Source organism: Rattus norvegicus, chromosome 3 (genome assembly GCF_036323735.1).
Source record: "Rattus norvegicus strain BN/NHsdMcwi chromosome 3, GRCr8, whole genome shotgun sequence".
Taxonomy (NCBI): domain Eukaryota; kingdom Metazoa; phylum Chordata; class Mammalia; order Rodentia; family Muridae; genus Rattus; species Rattus norvegicus.
In genome coordinates this window covers 79,905,160-79,922,619 of record NC_086021.1, presented here as the reverse complement: position 1 = coordinate 79,922,619, position 17,460 = coordinate 79,905,160, and the positions used below count along the sequence as shown (strand labels likewise).

Genomic DNA, 17,460 nt, shown 5'->3' with positions numbered 1-17,460 from the left:
TAAAAGTTGTCCACTCTTTTATACTTGGCTGCTGCTCTTAATTGTCAACAGATGCGAGGGCCACTGCATTTTATTTCAAAGGTAGAGATTTGCAAAATGTAAACGGGCCCATTAAAAGTCCTACATCAAGACTCTCACCACCCATTAAAAGGATCCATGTGTAAATGAGAATTGGACTCAATGGGAAAGTGTCTTTTGCTATCCGGCATTGTAGCTGCATCGAGGAAAAAGTACAGATCACTACCGATGGCTTGCTCAAGCGCTCACCACAGTGCCCTGCTGGAAAGTGCTCTTAAAGATTCTGGCAAAAGCTGGAAGTAAGAAATAAGAGCTGTTATGCACCTTATCCATTTACACTGTCTTTAAGAGGAAGGAGAAGCATTTGTAAAACTTTACATAACAAAATAAAAATTCCACATATTCAGTCCTGTAGAGTATTGAACAGAGCATCTTAAAACATGGTTGTTTCCCACCCACCCACTGAACTATCCTTTTCAATCTTGCTAAAATTCCTTCCAGAAAATGAACGATTTTCAGTTCTAGCCATGACTGAGAGTTGAGCTCAGGTTCACTGCTCACGGGTGTTCTGGCTTCCCTTGCCTAAGGGACTGACAGTTTATCTCAGCTCCTACACTTTCATTTATCTCCCTTTCCCTAGCTTTCTCCCTTAGTCTTGCTCTCATTAGCCCGCCCTGATGGCTGACCACTTCTAATCCATAAACCAAGCCCAGGTTAAACACAAAAAGTGCATGTCTTTTATCTCTGCAAAATCAAATCCATTGCAGATGTGATTTAATTTTATGTTCCTGGATTTAAAATGAAATATTCTGACTAGTACAGAACAACGCTAGAATCTTCGTCCCTCAAAGCCAGCCCTATACAATCACCTTCTACTTAAGACGATGGTGAGCTCGCTGTGGATTTTGTTCACTTTGTCTCTGAGCCCCACAATCTATATAGGGGAATAATATTCCTCCCCCAACCCAATTTCAACAGAATGTACAGTGACAGTGTTTAAAAGATGTTCTAGTCTGAGCTTTCTGTTTGTTACTATTTGTCTGTGACAGAAGAATTTGTGTACCTCAATAGAAAAGAGTAAAATATGTTGAGGTGACTTTCCTTCAGTCTGCAAAAACACACTGACAAGCTTTAAACAAAATTCTACTTTCAAAACCGATTTCAGTATTTGTTATCTTTTTCAGGGTAAGATCTCTGATACTCCGACATGTGGCTCCTATTACGTGAATGGCTGTCTAAACTTACTATTGATCATAATTGCATGAATTACGAACTGTGACTTTATTCCTTTTATAATCTTTGTAGCTCTTGCCATTTACTTTTACATGTCTATGTCTGGCATTATGTAGCTTTGAAACCGTGCCAAAAATATTTATTGTCGTATATCTGGTGTTCTCATGCTAGGTGGTTGGGTATGGACTCCAAGCTGGGTCAAGCTTATTAGCAGATACAGTTCTTGGCATTTGTGTGAAAAAGTCTTAAGTAAATTTAGTGCGTCCCTGAACTATAGGCTTTTGCATTTGTTGAGACAAATATAAAAAGTTGAGATTCAGTGCTGGAATATCTTTTTAAAATACCTTATAAGGTAGGAAGAAGGAATATATATATTCATAGATATATTAATATATATTCATATATATGTATATATATATATAACAGAACAGACAGTCTGACAGACAAACTGACCAGCAAACTCACCCCCAGAAAACGAAAGTATAGATTTAACTGAAAACTGGAACATTCTGAAATATTCACATGCTGGACTGGATGAAATTCCCCTGTGTGTGAGTTCCAGAAAGCTGAGGCAGGCGCTGGTGCCTGGGAGTGCTGGGATTTTGGGGTTGCCTGAACTGATAATGGCAATAAAAAGCCATCCGTGAACAATCCTTTTCATAATCCCCTGCAGCCTGGCTGCTGTGTAGACATAGTATGAAGACATTCAGAACCTGTGCTTGGGTTTGGATCTTAGACTCCTTCACATGGCTGTTTATTATATTCAGACATAGCTTCGTGTTGTTCTTATAGTTCATGCTCAATGTACTTCTGTGTACATAAGTATGGTAACCTATTAGCATTATCAAGGTGTTTTAATGATATTCTTTTTTTTTAAGATTTATTTTATTTATATGAGTACACTGTAGCTGTCTTCAGACACACCAGAAAAAGGCATCGGATCCCATTACAGATGGTTGCGAGCCACCGTGTGGTTGCTGGGAATTGAACTCATGACCTCTGGAAGAGCAGTCAGTGCTCTTAACTTCTGAGCCATCTCTCCAGCCCCTTAATGGTATTCTTAAGACGGTAAAGTTCTTTACAAATAATTTTTAGATTATTTTATGTGTATGTTTTGCCTGCATGCATGTCTGCCCAACATAAGTGTGCCTGGTTACTTCTGCTGCTCAGAAGAAGTAACTGGTGTCTGGTGCTGTAATTAAGAATGACCGTTGCTAGGTTGGGGATTTAGCTCAGTGGTAGAGCACTTGCCTAGCAAGTGCAAGGCCCTGGGTTTGGTCCCCAGCTCTGGAAAAAAAACAAAACAAAAAACAAAACAACAAAAAAAACCAAACCAAAACAAAAAAAGAATGACCGTTGCCCTGTAAATACTGGGATCTGAATTTGCTGGGATTTCAGGATATCTGGCACCCTCTTCTGGCCTCTGTGGGTACTCAAATCCATGTACATATACATGCAGAGACATACACACATGCATATAATTAAAAGTAAAATAAAAAAATTAATAAGAGGGCTTGTGAGATGGCTCAGTGGTTAAGAGCACTGGCTGCTCTTGCAGAGGACCTGAGTTTGGTTCCCAGCACCCACACGGCAGCTCACAGCAGCCTGTACCTCCATCACTGCTGCCTGTAACTCCATTTCTGAGGATTTGGTACCTATTTCTGGACAATGCAGTCATCAGGTAGCAGGCACACACATGATGCAAATACATACATGCAGGCAACACACTCATAACTTAAAAAAGAAGTCCTCCTGGGATCATGGGTGCCTCGGTGGCAAAGTACTTGCTCCATATGTCCAAGGTTTCAGATTCAAGTCTCAGCATTTAGAGAACAAAAACATTTTCCGGGGGAGGGGGGGGGACCAGTCAGAGAATGTGGAAAGTAAGACAGGAAGAGGAGACAGAAAAGTAGGATGAATCCAGACTGATTCCTTCATACGTGTCTTCAGCCTCCCCCAGTGGGGCCCGTTTCTGGAATGTTAGTTGGGTCCAGAATGGTCCTGGTTAGAGAAGAGCCTGATCCTTCATCCACCTTGAGGCAATGTGAAGTGGGAGAAAGTAAATTCCAGTCACCTTCCAGGGCTGACAGAATGGAATGCAGTGTGCCAAGGACGCCTTCTGACAGACAGTCTGATGTTTGCTGTTGGAAGCAGAAGCAGGCAAGGAGGGAAAAGCCATTGCAAAGGCAAGTTAGTAAGTGGCACTTCTGAGCCTAGGTTGCCCTATAGGAACTGTGTTTCTCCACTATGATGGCTGGAGCTCAGGGTGATTGGAGAGATAACAACAAGGACCGAAAGAATGCTGATACAAAGTGACAGGGACCGTAGGGTCCCTGGATGATGCCAAGGAGCTGAGTGTCTTGATGTAGGATATTCACCTTGCAATATGACGTCAGGGAGATAGGATGTCAGGGAGATAGGACGTCAGGGAGATAGGCCATTTTCAAGCCACTGTGCTGTCCCTGCATCTTTATCACAGCAACTCTGAACTTTGCCAGTGACTATGAGACATATTCTCGTTACTAAAAATTGGTACACTTTATAGAATCCTCTTGCTATTTTCTTCTACTAGAACATGCTATATGAGAGCAGGAGACTTGCCGTTTTCACTAGCTCCAGATCAGTATTTATTTAGTGAATAATTGAAAGTATAGCGTTCAAATTGTACCCCCAAACACCACAGAAAACCAGAACCACGAAATTTATGGTTCTCCCCTGCTCCGCAAAAGCGCACATAAAATAGTTCACAGTAGAAGAACTTACTGCAAAGCCACTTATGAGTGATACGGAACAAATGAAAAAAGTTCAATAAAAAATAACCTAGATAATAAGATGAAGTAGTAATATATTTAAAACGGGAAGAAGATAAATTACATACTATAGAAAGAAAAAAAAACAGCTAAGGCGGCAGGGCACCTTGGTAACTGCCATGCTATACTGGGAAGATGATTATAAAGGGGCTGCTGACCAATTGTTTCCCATGTCTTCCGAGGAAAAATCAGCAGGAAGGAGCTTAAACTGACCTGACAGTAATAGTGATTAAACATTAGAAAAGGCTCCAGGGTAATGTGCTAGAATCTCTGTCTCAGGTGAATTTTAAGGACAAACCATCTGTCTTAGACATTTTAGGCAGAACCTTGCAAGAAGAGAGAGGTCTGGATTAAGTGATGCCTTGAGCTAGCTTCTTTTCTATTTTAGATGCCTATGTCATTATGTAGGGCAAGGAGGGGCTAGGGAAGTACACAGTTCCTTGCATTGACCTCTGATTAACTGGTATTTCTTGTCTATAACTGGAGAGAGTTATGTCTTGAGCTGGAGTATAGGGAAATGAAAGATTAGCTGACCAAATAATAGTAAAAAATGTTTTTTCCAATCTCACACTTCTAAGATACTTCTAAGACTTCCACACAATAAAAATGACCATAGAAGTCCTAAATCTTTTGATACAATTTAGGCTACACTTTTTTAGTAAGATTAAATTTAATAACAATTATATAAGTATAATGCTTTACTGTTGACAGGAAAATGCCACAGGAGAAAATAAAACTGTTTGTGTTTATTTATAAGATTTATCCACACTGGTGGTGGATCTGTAAAATGAACTAATAATGCTATTTATTAAGTTTACGGTATTTTAATATTATGCTGGGCACAACAGTGCATACCTTAAATCCCAGCACTCGGGAGGCAGAGGTAGGCAGATCTCTGTGAATTCAAAGCCAGCTTGATCTACAGAGCAACTTCCAGACCAACCAGGGTTGGTACATACTGAGATCCTGTCTCAAAATAATTTTGTTGTGTTAATGTTTCTCATGAATAATCATTATAGCAGACTTTCCATCACTGCAACAAACACTTGGGAGAACAGCTTGAAGGAGGAACGATCTATTTTAGCTCACAGTGTCAAAGCTTTTAGTTCACGATCAGTTTGCGCCATTTCCGTGGACCTGCAGTGAGGCAGAAAACCGTGGCGGCAAGTTCGTGTGCTGAGACAAAGTGGCTTACCTCATGGAGGTCAGGTAGCAAATAGAGACGGACGGATTGACACAAGGCATCTTTTTCTAGGGCATGTCCTCTACTGACCTCTTTCCTCTAAGTAACTCGTTTTAGGGTTTGTTTTGCTGGCATCTCCAAAACACGGGATCTTCTGTTGCCTCTGGTCGTACTTACACTGATAGCGTCTCATAGGCTCTCTTCATGGCGCCAAACCTCAACTTCTTTGCCTGTCCCTTTCAGTCCTGGGCCTTCCCTGACCTCTCACAGTGTCAATCCTCAGCTGCTCTCAATTAAAAATAGCAAATAGCCCCAATGGCATCTTTAAATTTTCTTCTGAAACTTTACAAACCAGGCCTCCATCTTCTAAGCTACTAGTGACACTCAATGGCTTGACTAGCCAGACAGTTCAAAGTCCTTCAACAATCCTTCTGAAAACACAAAGACATTATTAGCCAAGCCCCGCCAAAGGCGAGTTGGAGTTGGTGGAGTATGGATGTTGACACAATGTGTAAAAAGTAATGACTGCTGCTTCCTCCTTCTGGATGTTGACAATGTATCAATGTGGTTGGATGTATCAACCACAGCTTCCTTCTCCAGCATGACAGCTGCCTGAGTAGGTTTCCTTACAGAGACCTTCTGTGGAAGTTAGATAACCCTCTGCCTCCTCCTTCATGCTGTCTATGAAAACTCTAGGCTGCTGCTGTCTCTCTGTGAGAGCACGTGGCACACTTAATACCACCTTTTCTGTATATGTATCTCCTGTTTCTTTATTCTTCCATCAGCTCAGTCAGGTCATTGACAAAGTCGTGCAGGTCGTGGTACCAGAGGGCATTTATTGCCCTGGAACTAAGTTCCCACCAGATGTGGGTGCTGTGAACTCAACCTAGGTTTACTGTGAAAGCAATAGGTAGTCTTTTTTTTTTTTTTTCTTTTTTTCGGAGCTGGGGACCGAACCCAGGGCCTTGTGCTTGCTAGGCAAGCGCTCTACCACTGAGCTAAATCCCCAACCCCAGCAATAGGTAGTCTTAATCATTTAGCCATTTCTCCAGCCTGAATAAAGGCTCTCTCAAGTACTCTTTGGACAACATTCAAAGGATACGAAGAAGACAAATTAAAATGACAAAGAATGACTTGACCGAATATTGTCTAAAATCGTCTGATCACTCAGGAAAGTGCATATTCTTATCTACAGTTTATAAATAAAAATTGAGACAAAGTAGTCAAAGAACTTGCTTCTGATTCACAAATAGCACATCACATATTGATACTTCTTAGTCTTTTACTAAAGACTCTAAATGTACCAGGCCCTTCCTTGGGAATTAGATATCTGAGACACTCTGTGAAAGTGATGTATGGATTCACCAAAAAGAGAAAAAGAAATAGGATACTCTGAGCAGCAAGAGAACCTGATAAACACCTAAAATCTATGGGTAGTTTCACCCTAAAGTAAAAATTTTAAATTTAGGACCCCTTAAAAAAAGCAACATAAACTTCTGTGGGGGAAACAACAATTCTATACTTAAAACGTTTAAGTTTTTTCCTGCATATCTATATGTGCACCGTGTGTGTCTAACATCCACAGAAGTTAGAAGAGGGCATTGGATCCCTTGGAACTAGAGTTCCAGTTGTGAGCTGTTGCTAGGTGGGTGCTAGAAACCTGAATCCGGGTCCTCTGGAAGAGCAGCAAGTGTCCTTAACATTTAAGCCATCCCTTCGGTCCTAGGAATCTGTTTGCAAAATTTGCCCGTGGTAAGGAATTTTCAATATGGTCCATTGAAGATTGTTGTATCTTTGGTTTCTGGCTTTTTCTTGGGCACAGTTGGCATTGCTGGTGTGAGTCTGGAACCGTGGGGGTGCTGTGGGGATCCAGGTAAGAGATGGATAGGAATAGGCTGTGACATTATAATGCAGTGGGATTGTATTGCCATGGTTTGTATTCACATTGATAATTATTGCCTCTTCAGAGGAAGAATAACTTCTAATGATGTTCCAGCTCCACAGTGTGTCAGCTTGCTTACTGTTGTGGTATTTATTCATTTGGTTTTTATTTTTCTCCACCCCAACCCCTTTTTGAAACAGAATTTTCCTATGTAGTCCTGGATATCCTGGAACAAACTCTGTAGGTGAGGCTGGCCTTGAACTCAGATATCCATCTGCCTTTGCCTCCCGAGGGCTGGGATTAAAGGCGTGGGTCACTACACCTGCCTCTGGTAAGATGTTATGATTAGGATAGGTTGATAGTGGATGGAATAGAGACCGTCTTTGCACCGTAGGGAGCCAGAAACTAGTCTGGAAAATTCTTTCAGTCATCGGACAAGTAAAGTTGTAAATTGTAGATTCTGTTTTCACTGGCATGTAGTGAAATTGAAAATTTGTTATTATCAAGAGTACTTGCTCATACAGCATTCACAATGATGGTTTTTGTTTTTGATAGGAATTATGCAAAATAGTTTCTCAGGATCCTTACTCTCACTTAACATCTTTACTTTTGTGTGTCTTGTTGTGTTGTGTGAGTGGGTATGCGTAGGTGTATCTGTGTGCATGGATATGGAGGCCAGTGGCTGACACAAATGGCTTCCTTGATTATTGTCCTCTCTATATATTGAGACAAGTCTCTCCTCTGAGCCCAGAGCTGGCTTCTATAGCTAGTCTAGCAAGCCAGTTCAGCCCTAGATTTCCTGTGCTTCCCTCCGCATTGGGATTATAGATGGGCTTCCAGGCCCAGCCAGCATGTATGGGTGTACTGGGAATCCAAACTGGTTCTCATGAGTGCAAGGCAGGTGCTGTATGCATTGGATCATCTCCCCAACCCCAGCATCCCTACCGCATCGCACCCCAGCATTTCCATCACACGTCCATACTTTTAGAAAATCTTTTTTTGTTGTTGTTGTCGAAAAGGGTCTAATTCTGCACCCAGGCTGTCGCTGCACTCAATGCAATCCCCCTGCCTTAAACTCTCAACTTTTGACATTATAGGCATGGGCCATGACTCCCAGACTAATACTGTCTTATTATAAATTATTTTCATGAAAGACATTATTTATATTGGGTAGGTTTTCAGATAGAAAGGGTACACGGAAGACCCTCAAAGTCTTTGACAGCACAAAAAGTCATAGATATATCAAAGAACAGATGTTAACTTTCCCTTTTATTTTGAAGAGCTGAGGACAGTTGAAGTTATTATGTCTTACAGAGAACTGTCAGAAGTTATGACAATAAGACATGATTCAAATAATTAAAATTCAATGCAAATCCTAGAGCTAGTTATTGAATTCAGTTAATAATTTGCATAAAATGTGAAGGAAAGATGTTCCAAATGGAAACAATAGTGATTTATGAAGAATTAACTGAACTAATGTGAAACACCCACAGATACATATGTACACACATGCACACACATACACAAAATGAAAGGCTCAGCAAATAAACAAATACCAACTATTGCTCCTAAACTATAGATTCTGTCTGTCATGAGGAGCATCATTAGGCTTTACTGCTGGGATTAAAAAGCTTATGAGTCATTTTCATTTTGTCACCAATGAAAAACTGGCCTCCTGCTTTATTCAAGGATGTGGAGCATGGGTGGGGTCTGGTTGCATACACCTTTAATCCCAGCACTGGAGACGCAGAGGCAGCTGATCCTTGTGAGTTCAAGGCCAGTCTGGTCTACATATCGGGTTGCAAGACGGCCAGGGCTTCATAAACACTGTCTCAAAACAAACAAATGAACAAACGACCAAATAAACCCAACAAGAGTAAAAGACCGTGGAACACAGTTAGGACAATATTGACCCATGGATGAAAACATTCACGGAGCGTCATCTGACAGCACAGCATCTGTGATATGTGGGGGGAAAGCTCCCAGCACTCCTTAAAGATGTTAATAAGCATGCAAGATGCACACCACATGGGGCTCCGTCCTTCAGTCTGCCGGGAAGAAAACCCACCTTCACAGTTGTTAACCACCATGGGCTTCTTTTGCTCTGCAGGCTCCCTCATATGGGGTATGTTAAACATACACACCAAGATGATTCCTTTCTTTCGTTGTGTTTCGTTTTATTTTTAAATGAAGTCTAATGTAAGGAGCCACCCATTAAAGTCATTCAAGTCTTGCAGCACAAAGGTCAGGTCCATTTGTACATTTTAAGATTCAAATTTTTATTTTTCAAAGGTTTGGAAGGAAAACCCCCAGTACAAAACCAGAACAAAACAGCAACAATAAAAACTTACTCCAAAAGTTAATAAAGACCTGACATGCACTTGGACGGTGACTGAGAGGGACACTTTGGAACATTGCAGCAAGTCGCTTAGGAAACTGGAATTGCTGTTTGCATTACTGCATGAAGGGAACCTTCTTTTATGTCTTTAAAATACTTATAAAAAACTAAGAAAAAGTTACAGAAAGTCGAACATGGGACAAAAATTACAAAGGCAAACAAGGCATTGGCAGAAATCACTCCAACCTTGAGAGTAAATTAGGAAAACGGAAGATTTCAAATCGAAATGAAACCAGAGCTGGAAGAGAGGCTTTTCACAGAGACCCGTGCAGGAGGCTCTCTGCTTGTGTGGTAATCCAATTAATGAGAAGAGCAGATCATAGACATACGCACTGGAAAAGGATTGAACGTTCTATGCCGTTTGGTATAATCTAGCAGAGCAAAATAATAAAACTTGCGTTACTGCAGCAAAAACATTAAGGATGGACAGTAATGGTCACGGATTTAAATACTGTTACTGTTGAATTATTGTACGAAATGCTAAAGCCCTGAATTAAAAATAAAACCGTGTGTGTGTGTGCCTGTGTGTATGTGCATGCGTGTGTGCCTGTGTGTGTGTGTGTGCCTCTGTGTGTGTGTGTGTGTGTGTGTGTGTGTGTGTGTGTGTGTACGTACGTACACTCAGAGGACAACTCTGTGAAGCTCGTTTTCTCCTTTCACCATTACATGTGGTCCAGGAATCAAGCTTAGGCCTTTAGGCTTGCACCCGAAGCAACTTTACGTACTAATCCACCTTGCCAGCCCAAGACCAGAAATATTGTAGTTCAGATACAAGATCTCAAAAGCACTCCCCTTTCCTAAACATTTCCTAAACATTTATCCATTATGAATGCAAAGCTGAAACACGAAAGAAAAGAATGCTTTTCTTTAGAGGAGATTTTAAAAATCACTGTCAAATCAAGAGGTTATCAAAGAGTGTACAGGCTGAGGGATGGGGAATTAATGAAAACAAATTTTGTTGAAAAGGCCATGATGAAACCTAATACTGTATGTATACTAAGTTTTAAAAAGGACGATTAACAAAGACTTCGAGCTCGGAGTGAAAAGCTCTCAGGGAGAACTTTCCCTCGGGATGGAGACCCTCTAACTCCAAAGACCAGACCGAGACACCACAGGCGGCCATCAGCAAGAGGATTTGGTTTATTGTCGGGATACACAGGCACAGGCACCTGCGGGCGCTTCAGTCACTCGGGGGACTGGCGCGCCCCACGGAACCAAGGATGGGCTTTTATAGGATTTTGGGGAGCAGAAGCAAGCATACAAAAGCAGATGCATGGTTACAGGGATATAATTGGTGGATTCTAATATGGCAAGGGTTTAGCCCGGGGGCAAGTTTCCTAGCTACCTTCCTGAAACATAACGGCTGACTCGGCCCCCCAAGGGTTCAGCCCGGGGGCAAGTTTCTTAGCTACCTTCTTGGAACATAACGGCTGACTCGGCCCCCCACCAGGGTGTGGGACCTCTCCCGGGGCTTTTCTCATTGTCAGGTGCTCAACGGCAGTCCTCCTGTTGCCAGGCCTTCAACCAAACACATCTTGCTTGGCAGCCGCTGTGTACTCAGTGTTCTAACCTTTCCCTGAACCAGTCATCTTAAGTACAGCCTTGCAAAATGGCGTTACTGCTGCTAAGCTGGGGTCTTTCAGGAGCGGCAGTAGAGCACAGCCTGGAGTGCACACTCATCACGTGAGGCCTTTAGGCTGATCTTCAGCGTTTCCCCACCACAGAAAAAAGAGGCAGGCAAGCTCCTGATGTCTGATACTGGATATCTGTTTGATAATTAGCACTAAATACTCTAAACAAAGCCCATAAAACAGCTATCTGGAGACTTTATAAAGAGTAAAGCAGGCAGGTGGGAGACACTGGAGAGGTGAGCTATTCAGGGGTGAGTTTCTCATGTCCTTCCTATTTTTACTCACGGTCTTAAGCCAGAGGCTCCTGAGAGCACCAGGAATCGTGCTGCAGACAGTTACAATCCTGAGATTCTAATTTCTGTCCGGAAGGCTGGAGAAAGGAATGCTTACAGGACAGATTGCGTGGGGTAATTGTATTTTCTTGGCTAATCAAAGGCAGACAGCAGAGGCGTGTCTGTGTTCTTCCTTGTTCTCTGGTCAGAGGAGTTGAGAAACGGGTGCATTAGCTCTTATAGAGTTCATAGTTCTGAAAACTATTCTTTTATCTCTTTCTGTTCCTTTGTGGGTGGCCCCAACTGTGAGAACCAGTGGCAGGTAGGAGAGGAAGAGGGATCCTCTTTCTAGCCAGAAGATTAGGCAAAGGACCCCTGGGGGCTGCAAGGTATCAGGGGAAAATCTTGGAAGATAAAGGCTTGAGGGTGATTCTCCAGTTCTGTCTGTAAGCCAATATAATACTTGCTCTCACTTCTGAGCTGCACACGTGCGGAGCAGACCCAAAGCTACATAGCAACGGCTTTGACGGCCGACTATAAATCTCTAAAGTCAGACTAAACGTTAGGTGGTAACCCAGACAAACACAACAGCTCAGCCAGACAAAACAGAACAGAGCAGACCCCCACCCCCAACGCTGAACGACTACCTACAGGAGAGATGAGATCTGTGTTCTGATACATGCTACTGGACCAACCTATGAGGAACCAGCCAATCCTTGACCTTTGAGACCTAGTCCTCTAGACTGCCAACTCCATCCAAGCTTTGGAATTCTACAGTCGCATCAGGGTCCCTCCCCGCCCCCAAATAATCATGCTTTGCTTTATAATTCACTGGAAAGATTAACAGAAATCATGCTGAAAGAGTGGTTATGGTTGATTATGGGGACAGATTACAAATTAAAACCAGTTGAACATCTTTTATATATACAGTATATACATCTTTTATACATGCACAGAGCAGAGTCTGGGAGAGTTCTAAATGAAGATTCTATTAGGTTCTTAGTTTCTTTTAGGTTCTTATCCTTTGCCTGTCAGCCTGTGACAATCTCTGTTAAGTGCGGAAATCTGGGAAGCTCCCTGGAGCTTTGGTGTCTAGATGTTGAACTATCATTCTTTTGAGGGCTTTATTTAGTGTGTGTGTGTGTGTGTGTGTGTGTAAGCGTGAGTATGTGCATGTATGTGCGTGAGTGTGAAGTCTAAAATATGCATATGCATGTATGTATGACATGTGTATAGTTCAGAGGACAACTTTTGCAGTCAGTTCTCTCTCTATGGTGATATCCAAGAATCAAACCCAGGTTGTTGGGTTTATGCTATGTCTTAGTCTGGGTTTCTGTTTCTGTGATAAAACACCGTGACCAATAGTAATTGGGGGAGAAAAGGGTATCTTTCATCTTACCCTCAGGAAGGTTAGGGCAGGAACTGACTAAGAGGCTCTAGAGAAATGCTGCTTCCTGGCTTGCTCCTCGTAATTTGCTGAGCCTGCTCTTTTGTACATCCCAGGATCACCTGCCTAGGCTTGGTACTACCTACGTCAATCACTAATTAAGAAAATGTCCCAGAGACTTGCTTACAAGCCAGTCTTTCCTCAACTGGGTTACCTCTCCTCAGATAACTCTAATTTTGGGTCAAGTCCACAAAAAATACCAACTAGTACATGTTATAAACACTTTTTATCTTTTCTTTAAATTTTTTTTTTATTTATTTATATTTCAAATGTTATCCCCCTTCTGGGTTTCTCATCCATAACCCTCCTATCCCATCCCCCGCTTCTTCTGTGAGGGTGCTCCCCCACCAAACCACCCCTTCTTCCCACCTCCCCACCTTGACATTCCCCTACACTGGGAGGGTCCAACCTTGGCAGGACCAAGGGCTTCTCCTCCCATTGGTGCCCAACAAGGCCGTCCTTTGCTCTATATGCAGCTGGAGCCATAGGCCTGTCTATGTGTACTCTTTGGATAGTGGTTTAGTCCCTGGTATTGTTCTCATGGGGTTGCAAACTCCTTCAGCTCCTTCAATCCTTTCCCTAACTACTCCAATGGGGATCCTGTTCTCAGTTCGATGGTTGGCTGTGAACATCTGCCTCTGTATTATTCATGCTCTAGCAGAGCCTCTCAGGAGACAATTAAATCAGACTCCTGTCAGCATGCACTCCTTGGCATCAGCAATATTGTCTGGGTTTGGTGGCTGTATGTATATGGGCTGGAACCCCAGATGGGGCAGGCTCTGAATGGCCTTTCCTTCAGACTCTGCTCCAAATTTTGTCTCTGTATTTCCTCCTATGAATATTTTTGTTCCCCCTTCTAAGAAGGACTGAAGCATCTGCACTTTGGTCATCCTTCTTCTTGAGCTTCATGTAGTCTATGGATTGTATCTTGGGTATTCTGAGCTTTTGGGCTAATATCCACTTATCAGTGAGTGCATACCATGTGCATGATTTTAGTGATTGGGTTACCTCACTCAGAATGATATTTTCCAGTTCCATCCATTTGCCTATGAATTCCATGAAGCCATTGGTTTTAATAGCTGAGTAATACTCCACTGTGTAAAGCTACCACATTTTCTGTATCCAGTCCTCTGTTGAGGGACATCTGGGTTCTTTCCAGCTTCTAGCTATTATAAATAAGGCTTCTATGAACACAGTGGAGCATGTGTCCTTGTTGTATGTTAGAGCATCTTTTGGGTAGTTCAATGTCCAATTTTCTTAGGAACCTCCAGACTGATTTCCAGAGTGGTTGTACCAGTTTGCAATCTCACCAACAACGGAGGAGTGTTCCTCTTTCTCTGCATCCTCACCAGCATCTGTTGTCACCTGAGTTTTTGATCTTAGTGACTCTGACTGGTGTGAGGTGGAATCTCAGGGTTGTTTTGATTTGCATTTCCCTGATGACTAGGGATGTTGAACATTTCTTTAGGTGCTTCTCAGCCATTTGATATTCCTCAGTTGAGAATTCTTTTGTTTAGCTCTGTCTCCCATTTTTTAATAGGTTTATTTGACTCTCTGGAGTCTAACTTCATGAGTTCTTTGTCATTTTCTGATAATCCTTTTTTTAAAAAATAAAATTTTTATGTGCATAGGTGTTTTGTCTGCACGTATGTATCTGTGCACCACATGTGTGCCAGGTTCCTTTTGAAGCCAGGATCCTCTGTAGGATCACCTGGAGCTGGAGTTGCGGTGGTGAGCTGCCAGTTGAGTGCTGGAAACTTAACTCTGGTTCTCTCCAGGAACAACTCTTAAAACCTCTGACCTTAGAGCCTCCTCTCCAGCTCTTTTTTTTTTCTTTTTTCTTTTTCTTTTCTTTTCTTTTTTTTTTTGAGACAGGGTTTCAGTTGCTCAGACTGGCTCAAACTCTCTGTAGCCTACATTGGTCTTGAATTTGTGGCAGTTTGCCTGTCTCAGCCTTTCTAGTGTGAACTGCCATGCCTAGCTGCTGCATCAGAATCGTCATTGTCACCACCACCATCATTAGCAGCAGCAACAGTAGCATCATAATTTGCATCGTTCAGTAGCAAATTCAAGATTTCTGCATGGTGATTACTCTATCATTTCTAGCTCCATTTCCAGCTAAAACACACAGAGGGGGGGAGGGTACAGAGACAGTGTATATATATATGTATATCTATACATATATATTATTATATATATTATATATGCATAATGTTAGCAAACAAAGTAATGTGGTTCCCCTCCTCCCTTTTTCTTTTCGGAGCTGGGGACTGAAACCAGGGTCTTGCGCTTGCTAGGCAAGTGCTCTACCACTGAGCTAAATCCCCAACCCCCAAAGTAATGTGTTTTATTATAGTATTTTCATATCTTTTTTTCAAGACAGGATTTCTCTGTGTAACCCTGGCCATCCTGGTTGGCCTCAAACTCAGAGATCGCCTGCCTCTGCCTACTGAGTGCTGGGATTAATGGAATTTGCCACCACTATCCAGCCAAATAACTTGTTCCTATTTATCTTTCTCTCCACTGCCTTCCCAGTTCTGTGCCATCTTTCTACAAGTAGCCCCTCCTTTGCTCTGTGTTACCTGTATTTGGTTACCTTCTCTTGCCTGGTGTCCAGGGAGGATAGGGGACTGCATCTGATCCTTTGGAACTGGAGTTCCAGATGGCTGTTTGCTGCCGAGTGGGTGCTGAGTATTGAACCTGCACCTCTGGAAGAGCAGCCAGTGCTCTTAACCTCTGAGCCATCTCTCCAGCCTCTTGTACCTTTGATTCTGAATGCTTCTTGTGTTTGTATGTTCATTTATTTCTCTAGACTTGGGAATTTTCTGCTATAATTTTATACCTAAATTGCTCATGCTTTTGTTTACCTCAGCTCCTTTTCCCATCTTGTAGATTCCTTAGGTTTGGTCTCTGAATGTATTTAAGTTCTTGGAAGGTTTGATCATGCTTAATTATTCTGGTTTTTATAGATGCATTGTTACCTCAATGTTGTCCTCCACCTCCAATATCCATTCTTGAGGTGGAAATTTCTGGTTTCTTTGGAGACTCGGTTGTTGTCATGTGATGTTTTTCTGGAAACTGTCTTCTTATGTAGACAGTGTTGCTGAAGCAGACATGTGGGAGGATGTTTTGCTAAGGACAGACACGTGGTGTTTCTCTGGAGACAGCCTGGAAAAAGGTCATGTGATGTTTTGCTAGAGCAGATGTTTACGAGAATTTGTGATGTTTGGGGAAGCTATAACTACAGCCCATCAGGCAGAGGATGGTGCTGGACCGCATTGGTTCACCTTGCCATTGTGTACTTGCCACTCCTCTTTGGGCTTGGCTGACACTGGTTTTCACTGACAATGACGGTAGGTGGTATCGGTACGCCTTACCATTCTCTGTTGGTCATCATTTGTTGTGACTTCATAGAGAGGAATGCACCAAAAACCTGCTGGTGGTCTGGCAGCTTCTTGCTCCTTCCACAGACTTGGGCCAATGGGCAGAGCCTTGCAGTTTCTTCTGGATCTACCTGGACCTGCTGTTGCTGGTTCATGGATGATGTTTGAGAGTGGATCGAGCTACCCCCGCCCATTCATGTGAACTGAACTGCTGATACGATGGCAAGGCAGATTGGATTTGCTCCAAAGAAATATTTCTAAACAGGTCCTTGTCCTCCTTTGTTCTATTAACCTTTCCTCTCCATTGCCTCTGGTTGGTAGCAGACTAGAAGGGAGGTTAAAGCATTTAAGAGCCCTTATTAAACGTAGGTTTTGAAAAATCTAAGCCTACACGTTCCTTTTTCATCATCCCTTCTAATTTGACACTATCGATTGTGTTATTTTTATTGGCTCTTGCATTTACATCCCGTCTGTCTGGTTCTTTTACAGAGTCTGTTTTCTTCCTGAAAATTTCCTCTGTGACTTTGAACTTCACCTCCGTGTTTATTCACTCGTGCTTAACATTTTGGCGAGGCTCCCAGTTGATTTACTTATTCATTTGCTTGTCGAGTTCTCTATGTGGTCACTGACACTTTTAAAAAGTAGGATTTGAAAACTTTTTTTGTTTTGGAATTCCAGCTCATTAGCCTTAGTCTCTAGTGCTGAAGAGCTGCCTTGTAAAGGTGGGACAGCATCTTGTTTTCTGATGCTGTTTCTTGTTGTCTTTTGCCACTGTGTTGGGATGAATGCATCCTCCAAGTTTCACTTTCCCCTCTGATCACTGTCCACTCTATTGGTTTTGTATTACGCAATTCTTCCTGGTGAGCTGTCAACTGAATTTATGGCCCTCACTGTTTTAGGAAGGAAGCTTAGCACAGTAACACATACAATGATTTGGTAGCCGAACCAATGCTGACCTGCAAAAGGAGGCACTTACTTCACTCCCAGAGACGTTTCAGAGACAGCGACCCCAGGGAACGGAATGGGTGAAATTTAGTTCAGTGTTTTGAAAACTATGGGAATGGTTAAGAAGTAAAAAGGGGCAGGAGGATCGGAAATGAAGGAGCAAGGAATTGAATGACACAGAAAGTGGATGGTAAGAGGCAAGAGAACTATGCAAGAAAATAGTTTAGGTATAGGGGAAGGGCCATAAAACAGTACAGA

At 42.3% G+C, this 17,460-nt stretch overlaps 1 pseudogene; it reads right to left on the bottom strand.

Moving 5' to 3' along the window:
• Positions 1-16,412, bottom strand: part of Rps26-ps2 (ribosomal protein S26, pseudogene 2) — a 39,443-nt pseudogene extending 23,031 nt beyond the window's left edge.
• Between the last annotated feature and the right edge of the window lie 1,048 nt (positions 16,413-17,460).